The following is a 12500-nucleotide window of genomic DNA, read 5'->3' on the forward strand; positions in this document are numbered from 1 at the left end:
CCCTCAATCCCCCCTCTATCCCCCATCTATCCCCCTGTATCCCCCTCTATCCCCCTCTATCCCCCTGTATCCCCCTGTATCCCCCTCTATCACCCCTCTATCCCCCTCTATCACCCCTCTATCCCCCTCTATCCCCCATCTATCCCCCTCTATCCCCCTATCCCCCTGTATCCCCCTCTATCCCCCTGTATCCCCCTCTATCCCCCTGTATCCCCTGTATCCCCCTCTATCCCCCTGTATCCCCCTCTATCCCCCTCTATCACCCCCTCTATCCCCCTGTATCCCCCTTCTATCCCCCTCTATCACCCCTCTATCCCCCTGTATCCCCCTCTATCACCCCTCTATCCCCCTGTATCCCCCTGTATCCCCCTCTATCCCCCTCTATCCCCCTGTATCCCCCTCTATCACCCCTCTATCCCCCTGTATCCTCCTCTATCCCCCTCTATCCCCCTGTATCCCCCTCTATCACCCCTCTATCCCCCCCTGTATCCCCCTGTATCCCCCTCTAAAGCAAAGCAGTCCAATGGGTTCCCTGTGGAAGATTCCAGGTCTCTATCGCCCCCTATCGCCCCTCTATCCCCCTCTATCGTCCCCCTATCGTCCCTCTATCCCCCTCTATCGCCCCCACTATCGCCCCTCTATCCCCTCTATCGCCCCTCTATCATCCCTCTATCCCCCTCTATCGCCCCTCTATCCCCTCTATCGCCCCTCTATCGCCCCTCTACCCCCCTCTATCGCCCCTCTATCCCCCTCTATCGCCCCTCTATCCCCCCTCTATCGCCCCTCTATCATCCCTCTATCCCCTCTATCGCCCCTCTATCCCCCTCTATCGCCCCTCTATCCCCCTATCGCCCCTCTATCACCCCTCTATCCCCCTCTATCGCCCCTCTATCCCCCCCCTATCGCCCCTCTATCGCCCCTCTATCCCCCTCTATCGTCCCTCTATCGCCCCTCTATCCCCCCCTATCGTCCCTCTATCGCCCCTCTATCCCCCTCTATCGCCCCTCTATCGCCCCTCTATCCCCCTCTATCCCCCTCTATCGCCCCTCTATCATCCCTCTATCCCCTCTATCGCCCCTCTATCCCCCTCTATCGCCCCTCTATCCCCCCCTATCGTCCCTCTATCGCCCCTCTATCGCCCCTCTATCCCCCTCTATCCCCCTATCGCCCCTCTATCGCCCCTCTATCCCCCTCTATCGCCCCTCTATCGCCCCTCTATCGCCCCTCTATCCCCCCTCTATCCCCCTCTATCGCCCCTCTATCGTCCCTCTATCGCCCCCTCTATCCCCCCCTATCGCCCCTCTATCGCCCCTCTATCCCCCTCTATCCCCCCTCTATCCCCCTCTATCCCCCCTATCGCCCCTCTATCCCCCCTATCCCCCTATCCCTCTATCGCCCCTCTATCCCCCTCTATCCCCCTCTATCGCCCCTCTATCGCCCCTCTATCCCCCCTCTATCCCCCTCTATCGCCCCTCTATCGTCCCTCTATCGCCCCTCTATCCCCCTCTATCCCTCTATCGCCCCTCTATCCCCCCTCTATCCCCCTCTATCCCCCTCTATCCCCTCTATCGTCCCTCTATCCCCCTCTATCCCCCTCTATCGCCCCCTCTATCCCCCTATCGCCCTCTATCGTCCCTCTATCGCCCCTCTATCCCCCTATCCCCCTCTATCCCCTCTATCGCCCCTCTATCGTCCCTCTATCATCTATCCCCCTATCGTCCCTCTATCGCCCCTCTATCGCCCCTCTATCCCCCTCTATCCCCCTATCCCCCTCTATCGCCCCTCTATCAGTCCCCTCTATCCCCCTCTATCGCCCCTCTATCCCCCTCTATCCCCCTCTATCCCCCTCTATCCCCCTCTATCCCCCCCTATCCCCCTCTATCGCCCCTCTATCGCCCCTCTATCCCCCTCTATCCCCTATCCTCTATCGCCCCTCTATCGCCCCTCTGTCCCCCTCTATCCCCCTCTATCGCCCCTCTATCGCCCCTCTATCCCCCTCTATCCCCCTCTATCGCCCCTCTATCCCCCTCTATCCCCCTCTATCGCCCTCTATCGCCCCTCTATCCCCCTCTATCGCCCCTCTATCCCCCCTATCGTCCCTCTATCGCCCTCTATTTGCCTCTATCCCCCTATCGTCCCTCTATCCCCTCTATCCCCCTATCCCCTCTATTTACCCCTCTATCGCCCCTCTATCCCCCTATCGTCCCTCTATCGCCCCTCTATCTCCCCTATCGTCCCTCTATCCCCCTCTATCCCCCTATCGTCCCTCTATCCCCCTCTATCGCCCCTCTATCTCAGTTCTCTATCCCCCTCTATCGCCCCTCTATCGCCCCTCTATCCCCCTCTATCTCTATCCCCCTATCGTCCCTCTATCGCCCCTCTATCCCCTCTATCCCCCTATCGTCCCTCTATCCCCCTCTATCCCCCTATCCCCTCTATCGCCCCTCTATCGCCCCTCTATCCCCCTATCGTCCCTCTATCGCCCCTCTATCTCCCCTATCGTCCCTCTATCCCCCTCTATCCCCCTATCGTCCCTCTATCCCCCTCTATCGCCCCTCTATCTCAGTTCTCTATCCCCCTCTATCGTCCCTCTATCCCCCTCTGTCTCAGTTCTCTAGCCCCCCCCCCCCCTAACAAAATGTTTTGTGTTGTTCCTTGCTGAAACAAGCACAGATGTTGTAGCAAACTAGTCTTTGGTTGCCTAGGCAACACCACACATAGAAATTGAAATGATTAGTACAGGCTAGAAAAGAAAGAAAAAAAAACAGCTCTTCTCCACCTAACTTTCTCTCAAAGTCCCCTTCATTTCCCCTAGGTCCCCACTCAGCCTATCGTAGCCCTTTCCATTCCCAACCAATCAGAGCACTTGGAAACGTGCATTTGGACACCGCACCCAAAGTATATTTAAAGGAAGAAGAAGAAGCACGTATATCCTACTGGTTCCGTTTTACTAGTCTGTAATGTAAGTGTGTTGTCAATACTGCTCTGCATATTGTCTATAGATAAGTGATTAGAATTTGTATTGGTTGTACAGGTGGTTTAATGCAGAAGTTTATTGCTGGTAGGGCAGCACTTCTCAATGCAAGTCATTTACTGTTACTGTTGCACACTGTAATTTACCACTTTGGGGCTCCAGGCAGATCAGATAACATCTTCAGCCTGTCAGACTCAGATGACAGCTTCACCAGAGAGAGAGGAGGTGTGTGTGTGTGTGTGGGGGGGCATAAATCTTTCTGTTGTCTAGTCGAGTAATTGGTTTCTTTCTCTCCTCTTCTTTCTCTCTCTCAGGTTTATCGTTTAGGTTCCTGTTAATAATAGCTGTGTTTTAATAGTGTAATGATTATGGTTATTCATTCATGTGTACTTAGCCTATTTATATTGCATATTGATCATTATTTCATTACAGTTTTTTTCGATTGCTAAACGACAGTGGGCACAACTGGAGTCACATGTGCAAAACTCTAACTACAGTCTGCACAACCAACAGTCACCTGAGCTAAACAGTTCACATCACCTGCAAAACTCTAACTACAGTCTGCACTACCAACAGTCACCTGAGCTAAACAGTTAACATCACCTGCAAAACTCTAACTACAGTCTGCACTACCAACAGTCACCTGAGCTAAACAGTTAACATCACCTGCAAAACTCTAACTACAGTCTGCACTACCAACAGTCACCTGAGCTAAACAGTTCACCTGCAAAACTCTAACTACAGTCTGCACTACCAACAGTCACCTGAGCTAAACAGTTAACATCACCTGCAAAACTCTAACTACAGTCTGCACTACCAACAGTCACCTGAGCTAAACAGTTCACCTGCAAAACTCTAACTACAGTCTGCACTACCAACAGTCACCTGAGCTAAACAGTTCACATCACCTGCAAAACTCTAACTACAGTCTGCACTACCAACAGTCACCTGAGCTAAACAGTTCACATCACCTGCAAAACTCTAACTACAGTCTGCACTACCAACAGTCACCTGAGCTAAACAGTTCACATCACCTGCAAAACTCTAACTACAGTCTGCACTACCAACAGTCACCTGAGCTAAACAGTTAACATCACCTGCAAAACTCTAACTACAGTCTGCACTACCAACAGTCACCTGAGCTAAACAGTTCACCTGCAAAACTCTAACTACAGTCTGCACTACCAACAGTCACCTGAGCTAAACAGTTCACATCACCTGCAAAACTCTAACTACAGTCTGCACTACCAACAGTCACCTGAGCTAAACAGTTCACCTGCAAAACTCTAACTACAGTCTGCACTACCAACAGTCACCTGAGCTAAACAGTTAACATCACCTGCAAAACTCTAACTACAGTCTGCACTACCAACAGTCACCTGAGCTAAACAGTTCACATCACCTGCAAAACTCTAACTACAGTCTGCACTACCAACAGTCACCTGAGCTAAACAGTTCACCTGCAAAACTCTAACTACAGTCTGCACTACCAACAGTCACCTGAGCTAAACAGTTCACCTGCAAAACTCTAACTACAGTCTGCACTACCAACAGTCACCTGAGCTAAACAGTTCACCTGCAAAACTCTAACTACAGTCTGCACTACCAACAGTCACCTGAGCTAAACAGTTCACCTGCAAAACTCTAACTACAGTCTGCACTACCAACAGTCACCTGAGCTAAACAGTTAACATCACCTGCAAAACTCTAACTACAGTCTGCACTACCAACAGTCACCTGAGCTAAACAGTTCACCTGCAAAACTCTAACTACAGTCTGCACTACCAACAGTCACCTGAGCTAAACAGTTCACCTGCAAAACTCTAACTACAGTCTGCACTACCAACAGTCACCTGAGCTAAACAGTTAACATCACCTGCAAAACTCTAACTACAGTCTGCACTACCAACAGTCACCTGAGCTAAACAGTTCACCTGCAAAACTCTAACTACAGTCTGCACTACCAACAGTCACCTGAGCTAAACAGTTCACCTGCAAAACTCTAACTACAGTCTGCACTACCAACAGTCACCTGAGCTAAACAGTTCACATCACCTGCAAAACTGATTCCGAGCAACACAACTCTTAACACATGGCTCAAAACACGCTCAGTGCAGCCAAACACTATGCACAACCCTCACTGAGATAACACACACTGTCACTCAGAAAACACTGAGAGTAAAAACACTAGCGTCAAACACCAATACAGAAAATACTAACTTTTCATCTTTACAGTTTGAACAATTTCAGTGACTTCCTTCTGTAGCTCAGTTGGTAGAGCATGGCGCTTGTAACGCCAGGGTAGTGGGTTCGATTCCCGGGACCACCCATACGTAGAATGTATGCACACATGACTGTAAGTCGCTTTGGATAAAAGTGTCTGCTAAATGGCATATATATATACAAAGTAATATTTTCTTCAAAGAAAAGAGTGACATTCTTTCACATGATTTATTAACATTTTTAGAACAATTCTTTAAGGTAAATGAAAATTAGCAGTTTGCTTCAATAGTCTGTAGTAATTTACGGAATTACAGTAATGAGAAAAAAAAGGTAGAAACTAAAAGTACATTCTGTAATTCCAACAAATAATTGAGGGGCTATAATCCTGCCTCTCTCTAGCATCAGGCCACAGGTTTTCTTCAACATCACATCTAATGTTTTCTCTTGCCATGCACCTGGGGAAGAACCTTCTGGAGTGCCTTATCCATCCCTGGCAGTCCTCTGGACTCGAGTCCTCACATCCGGCACGCATGGCTTCCAAAAGAGACATTTGGTCATGTGGGTGGAGACCAAACACTTTCCACCTCCAGGCAGAGAAAAACTCCTCTACTGGGTTGAGGAAGGGTGAATATGCAGTCAGAAAAACTCCTCTATTGGGTTGAGGAAGGGTGAATATGCAGTCAGAAAAACTCCTCTATTGGGTTGAGGAAGGGTGAATATGCAGTCAGAAAAACTCCTCTATTGGGTTGAGGAAGGGTGAATATGCAGTCAGAAAAAACTCCTCTATTGGGTTGAGGAAGGGTGAATATGCAGGCAGAAAAACTCCTCTATTGGGTTGAGGAAGGGTGAATATGCAGTCAGAAAAACTCCTCTATCGGGTTGAGGAAGGGTGAATATGCAGTCAGAAAAACTCCTCTATTGGGTTGAAGAAGGGTGAATATGCAGTCAGAAAAACTCCTCTATTGGGTTGAGGAAGGGTGAATATGCAGTCAGAAAAACTCCTCTATTGGGTTGAGGAAGGGTGAATATGCAGTCAGAAAAACTCCTCTATTGGGTTGAGGAAGGGTGAATATGCAGTCAGAAAAACTCCTCTATTGGGTTGAGGAAGGGTGAATATGCAGTCAGAAAAAACTCCTCTATTGGGTTGAGGAAGGGTGAATATGCAGGCAGAAAAACTCCTCTATTGGGTTGAGGAAGGGTGAATATGCAGTCAGAAAAACTGCTCTATTGGGTTGAGGAAGGGTGAATATGCAGGCAGAAAAACTCCTCTATTGGGTTGAGGAAGGGTGAATATGCAGTCAGAAAAACTGCTCTATTGGGTTGAGGAAGGGTGAATATGCAGGCAGGTACAAAACCATACATCTGTGATGTGCTGCAGAGTGGTGAAAAGCAACGTTATCGCAAACTATGACAAAAACTTGGGGGTTTCTTACTGGCTCCCCCTGTTCTGCTGGCACTAGCTGAGCATAGAGCTGTTCTAGGAAAGCTATAAGCCTTTCTGTGTTGTATGGGCCAACCCGTTCACTGTTTCTCTCGAACGCTACAGTGTATAACTGTTTCATTGTAACTTGGTGTTTCTTTAGGACAAGAGCAATAGTTGTTGTGCTGACAGAATTAACATTTTCAAATATATCATTATCAGCCAGCACTCCATCTTGAATCTCCCACAGTTTTATTGCATTGTTGACAACAACCATGTCAACAATAGCCTTTTCCTGCGCATCTGAAAATATTTTTCCTCTTCCCCCTGTTGGGGGCAGCCTTTGGGTCCTGTTGTAAAAATATATTTTACAGTCAAACTTACTGTAATATATATCTGTGTAAATATTCTATAATTGCAATACAAAATAGATTCCTGTAATGTTTTCATTTACTGTAAGGATGTAACTCTCACCTGTTTGCATGATGGAAAATTCGCATTACAGATGCCACTGTGGATCTTTGCAGATTGGGTTGCACCCTCAACCCTGCCTCTCTCAATGAGAGACCATGGTTCACGACATGGTCTATAAGTGTAGCCCTTATTTCATCTGAAATAACAGCTCTTTGTCTTCTTTGTCTTCCTCCACGCATCCACCCTCTCCCTGCCACCCTTCTCCTTCCACGAACCCATCTTCCTTGTTCCATTTCCAAAACGAGTCTTTCTGAGCTCTACCTATATATACTGTAATATGTGTGTGTGTTCACTAACAAGTCTAAAACAAGACACCTGCTTAGCCTTTCAGCTGAAATTGCAATCAGCAGTGTTTGAAAGGCACAAGGCTGAAATCTATTCCGTTTTGAATGTGTGGTTCACAGTTTTGACAGCAGTGTGTTAGCATTTGAACAAAGTGCTGTAAATCCACAGTGTTGTGCAGGTTGTGGTTAAAGTCATGGGATAAGTGTGTAGCGTTTTGAAAACTGTGTTCAAGCAATGAAGAACGAACTAGAGTTTGGTCCACATGAACTCCTGCTGTGCAGACTGTAGTTAGAGTTTTGCACATGTGACTCCAGTTGTGTCCACTGTCGTTTAGCAATTGAAAAAAACTGTAATACAGTTTACATGTTGTCCATATTCTTGACTTATAGAGCCACAACAGTTCAAGATCCATTATAAATAACCAAAGTGTCTGTGTCTGTGTGTGTGTGTGTGTGTGTGTGTATGTGTGTGTGTGTATGTCTGTGTGTAGGTCTGTGTGTGTGTGTGTGTGTGTGTGTGTGTGTGTGTGTGTGTGTGTGTGTGTGTGTGTGTGTGTGTGTGTGTGTGTGTGTGTGTGTGTGTGTATGTCTGTGTGTGTGTGTGTGCGTGTGTGTGTGTGTGTGTGTGTGTGTGTGTGTGTGTGTGTGACGAAGAAAAGGAATAAACCCCTTGAAAGGAGAGGTATCCGTACTCTTCTAGCCAGACAGCCTGTAGTGACACAGGAAGTAGACAGCAGGTGACAGAGGAAGTAGACAGCAGGTGACACAGGAAGTAGACAGCAGGTGACAGAGGTCAACCAGCTCAGACGAACTCCAGCTAGCTGTGTTCAAATGGTCCTTTGAGACGGATTCTGACGTGGCCAGAGAGAAGATGTTCCAGTACCCAGAAGAGGAGTTGGAAGTTGTCCTGAAATCCCCCAAAGCCTTATGGGGCTGTCGTCATCACCCACAACCCCCCACAACACACAAAGAATCCCAGAAGAATGATGAGCTGAGGCCTGTGTCACCGCCGCAGGAGGAGCCCCGGTACCATTGCTACTCTCCTGACCGCTACCGCTCAAGGCCGTCCCGGCTGGAGCTATTGTCACCGCCGTGGGAGTACCACACCTGCTGCTACTTCCCGAGACAGCCAGACTACTCTCCTGAGAGACAGTACTCCAGGGCCACCAGCGGCCTCCACTATGTCCCGAGGTGGCCCAGCTATTCACCAGGTTGACGTCACTCCAGGTCCCCCCAGCTGGAGCCTACGTCGTATCTGCAAGAGCGTCGGAGCCACAACAGTGGCTCACCACTTCCTGACATCCTGGCATCATCACTTCCTGACATCCTGGCATCACCACATCATGGCATCACCTACTTCCTGACATCCTGGCATCACCACTTCCTGACATCACCACTTCCTGGCATCACCACTTCCTGACATCACCACTTCCTGACATCACCACTTCCTGACATCACCACTTCCTGGCATCACCACTTCCTGACATCACCACTTCCTGACATCCTGGCATCACCACTTACTGACATCCTGGCATCACCACTTCCTGACATCCTGGCATCATCACTTCCTGACATCCTGGCATCACCACTTCCTGGCATCACCACTTCCTGGCATCACCACTTCCTGACATCACCACTTCCTGACATCCTGGCATCACCACTTACTGACATCCTGGCATCACCACCTCCTGGCATCACCACTTAGAATATAGAATATATGCCATTTAGCAGACGCTTTTATCCAAAGCGACTTACAGTCGTGTGTGCATACATTCTACGTATGGGTGGTCCCGGGGATCGAACCCACTACCCTGGCGTTACAAGCGCCATGCTCTACCAACTGAGCTACAGAAGGAAGGACCACTTCCTGACATCACCACTTCCTGACATCCTGGCATCACCACTTCCTGACATCCTGGCATCACCAATTCCTGACATCCTGGCATCACCACTTCCTGACATCCTGGCATCACCACTTCCTGACATCCTGGCATCACCACTTCCTGACATCCTGGCATCACCACTTCCTGACATCCTGGCATCACCATTTCCTGGCATCACCATTTCCTGCCATCACCACTTCCTGGCATCACCACTTCCTGGCATCACCATTTCCTGGCATCACCATTTCCTGGCATCACCACTTCCTGGCATCACCACTTCCTGGCATCACCACTTCCTGACATCCTGGTATCACCACTTCCTGACATCCTGGCATCACCATTTCCTGGCATCAACACTTCCTGGGATCACCACTTCCTGACATCACCACACCATCACAATAAATGTATTTTAGACAGGTCTAAAGAAACATGATATGAAGAAAATGTAGCCTATTTCAGAAGAACAGAATAGTATACTCTGAGTTGTCCCTATGTGCAACGTCTGCTTCCAGCTCACACTCTCAAACACGAAGGTCCCCTGAACGCAGCTCACTCTCCAGCCCCACTTTACAGCTCACACTCTCAAACACGAAGGTCCCCTGAACGCAGCTCACTCTCCAGCCCCACTTTCCAGCTCACACTCTCAAACACGTAGGTCCCCTGAATGCAGCTCACTCTCCAGCCCCACTTTCCAGCTCACACTCTCAAACACGAAGGTCCCCTGAATGCAGCTCACTCTCCAGCCCCACTTTCCAGCTCACACTCTCAAACACGTAGGTCCCCTGAATGCAGCTCACTTTCCAACCCACTTTCCAGCTCACACTCTCAAACACGAAGGTCCCCTGAACGCAGCTCACTTTCCAACCCACTTTCCAGCTCACACTCTCAAACACGTAGGTCCCCTGAACGCAGCTCACTCTCCAGCCCCACTTTCCAGCTCACACTCTCAAACACGAAGGTCCCCTGAACGCAGCTCACTTTCCAACCCACTTTCCAGCTCACACTCTCAAACACGAAGGTCCCCTGAACGCAGCTCACTCTCCAGCCCCACTTTCCAGCTCACACTCTCAAACACGTAGGTCCCCTGAACGCAGCTCACTCTCCAGCCCCACTTTCCAGCTCACACTCTCAAACACGTAGGTCCCCTGAACGCAGCTCACTCTCCAGCCCCACTTTCCAGCTCACACTCTCAAACACGTAGGTCCCCTGAACGCAGCTCACTCTCCAGCCCCACTTTCCAGCTCACACTCTCAAACACGTAGGTCCCCTGAACGCAGCTCACTCTCCAGCCCCACTTTCCAGCTCACACTCTCAAACACGAAGGTCCCCTGAACGCAGCTCACTCTCCAGCCCCACTTTCCAGCTCACACTCTCAAACACGTAGGTCCCCTGAACGCAGCTCACTTTCCAACCCACTTTCCAGCTCACACTCTCAAACACGTAGGTCCCCTGAACGCAGCTCACTCTCCAGCCCCACTTTCCAGCTCACACTCTCAAACACGTAGGTCCCCTGAACGCAGCTCACTTTCCAACCCCACTTTCCAGCTCACACTCTCAAACACGTAGGTCCCCTGAACGCAGCTCACTCTCCAGCCCCACTTTCCAGCTCACACTCTCAAACACGTAGGTCCCCTGAACACAGCTCACTCTCCAGATCCCAATCACCTGAATTCTAGTCACCTGTTCACACACCTGTAGGTCATTATCACACTCTATTTAGTTCTGTTCTTTGCACCCCGTCACTGTGAGGTATTGTTTGTTTTGTGACACACGTCTGTCAGAGCGCTTGGTATCACGTGAGTTACTCCTCCCGTGTATGATAGTTTATCCCTGTCTCACTAACGATGCCTTTTGCCTTTTCCCTGCCTGTACTTTAGCCTATCGGATTTCCTGTTATTTACCTATTGCCTGATCTCCCGGACAACGTTATAGCCTTTTCCCTGCCTGTACTTTAGCCTATCGGATTTCCTGTTATTTACCTATTGCCTGATCTCCCGGACAACGTTACAACCTTTTCCCTGCCTGTACTGTTACCTTTTGGGGCCCCTGTGTATGACCTTCTGCCTGCCCCTGGACCCAGCTACCTGCCTCCTCCTGTGTATGACCTTCTGCCTGCCCCTGGACCCAGCTACCTGCCTCCTCCTGTGTATGACCTTCTGCCTGCCCCTGGACCCAGCTACCTGCCTCCTCCTGTGTATGACCTTCTGCCTGTCCCTGGACCCAGCTACCTGCCTCCTCCTGTGTATGACCTTCTGCCTGTCCCTGGACCCAGCTACCTGTCTCCTCCTGTGTATGACCTCTGTCTGCCCCTGGACCCAGCTACCTGTCTCCTCCTGTGTATGACCTCTGTCTGCCCCTGGACCCAGCTACCTGCCTCCTCCTGTGTATGACCTTCTGCCTGTCCCTGGACCCAGCTACCTGCCTCCTCCTGTGTATGACCTTCTGCCTGTCCCTGGACCCAGCTACCTGTCTCCTCCTGTGTATGACCTCTGTCTGCCCCTGGACCCAGCTACCTGTCTCCTCCTGTGTATGACCTCTGTCTGCCCCTGGACCCAGCTACCTGTCTCCTCCTGTGTATGACCTCTGTCTGCCCCTGGACCCAGCTACCTGCCTCCTCCTGTGTATGACCTTCTGCCTGTCCCTGGACCCAGCTATCTGCCTCCTCCTGTGTATGACCTTCTGCCTGTCCCTGGACCCAGCTACCTGTCTCCTCCTGTGTATGACCTCTGTCTGCCCCTGGACCCAGCTACCTGTCTCCTCCTGTGTATGACCTCTGTCTGCCCCTGGACCCAGCTACCTGTCTCCTCCTGTGTATGACCTCTGTCTGCCCCTGGACCCAGCTACCTGTCTCCTCCTGTGTATGACCTCTGTCTGCCCCTGGACCCAGCTACCTGTCTCCTCCTGTGTATGACCTTCTGCCTGTCCCTGGACCCAGCTACCTGCCTCCTCCTGTGTATGACCTCTGTCTGCCCCTGGACCCAGCTACCTGTCTCCTCCTGTGTATGACCTTCTGCCTGTCCCTGGACCCAGCTACCTGCCTCCTCCTGTGTATGACCTTCTGCCTGTCCCTGGACCCAGCTATCTGCCTCCTCCTGTGTATGACCTTCTGCCTGTCCCTGGACCCAGCTATCTGCCTCCTCCTGTGTATGACCTTCTGCCTGTCCCTGGACCCAGCTACCTGTCCCTGGACCCAGCTACCTGCCTCCTCCTGTGTATGACCTTCTGCCTGCCCCTGGACCCAG

General features: G+C 50.4%; 1 protein-coding gene and 2 long non-coding RNA genes across 8 annotated transcripts in view; all 3 read right to left on the reverse strand.

Annotated features, from left to right (window-relative positions):
• The window catches only part of LOC127912158 (synaptotagmin-7-like), a 230300-nt gene that overhangs the window by 2738 nt on the left and 215062 nt on the right, over window positions 1–12500 (reverse strand). The window lies entirely within an intron of this gene.
• LOC127912160 (uncharacterized) lies at window positions 3481–4958 on the reverse strand. 2 transcript variants are annotated; one of them, XR_008081204.1, is made up of 5 exons: window positions 4667–4958; window positions 4309–4434; window positions 4130–4250; window positions 3820–4008; window positions 3481–3514 (listed from the first exon to the last, which is right to left on the reverse strand). It is a non-coding gene; the product is annotated as an uncharacterized LOC127912160 (long non-coding RNA). The 2 variants fall into 2 exon arrangements; XR_008081205.1 differs by lacking the exon at window positions 3481–3514 and having other exon boundaries at window positions 3518–4008; window positions 4846–4914.
• The window catches only part of LOC127912159 (uncharacterized), a 1608-nt gene continuing 436 nt past the window's right edge, over window positions 11329–12500 (reverse strand). For 2 of the 5 annotated variants that reach the window (XR_008081199.1, XR_008081201.1), the window contains exons 2-3: window positions 11629–11704; window positions 11329–11534 (exon numbers count right to left, since the gene is read on the reverse strand). This is a non-coding gene — a long non-coding RNA (uncharacterized LOC127912159). Of the gene's footprint in view, window positions 11535–11628; window positions 11705–12436 lie in introns of all 5 variants that reach the window. The other 3 variants (XR_008081200.1, XR_008081203.1, XR_008081202.1) reach the window with 3 other exon arrangements.

This window comes from Oncorhynchus keta, chromosome 26, assembly GCF_023373465.1.
Source record: "Oncorhynchus keta strain PuntledgeMale-10-30-2019 chromosome 26, Oket_V2, whole genome shotgun sequence".
Lineage (NCBI taxonomy): Eukaryota > Metazoa > Chordata > Actinopteri > Salmoniformes > Salmonidae > Oncorhynchus > Oncorhynchus keta.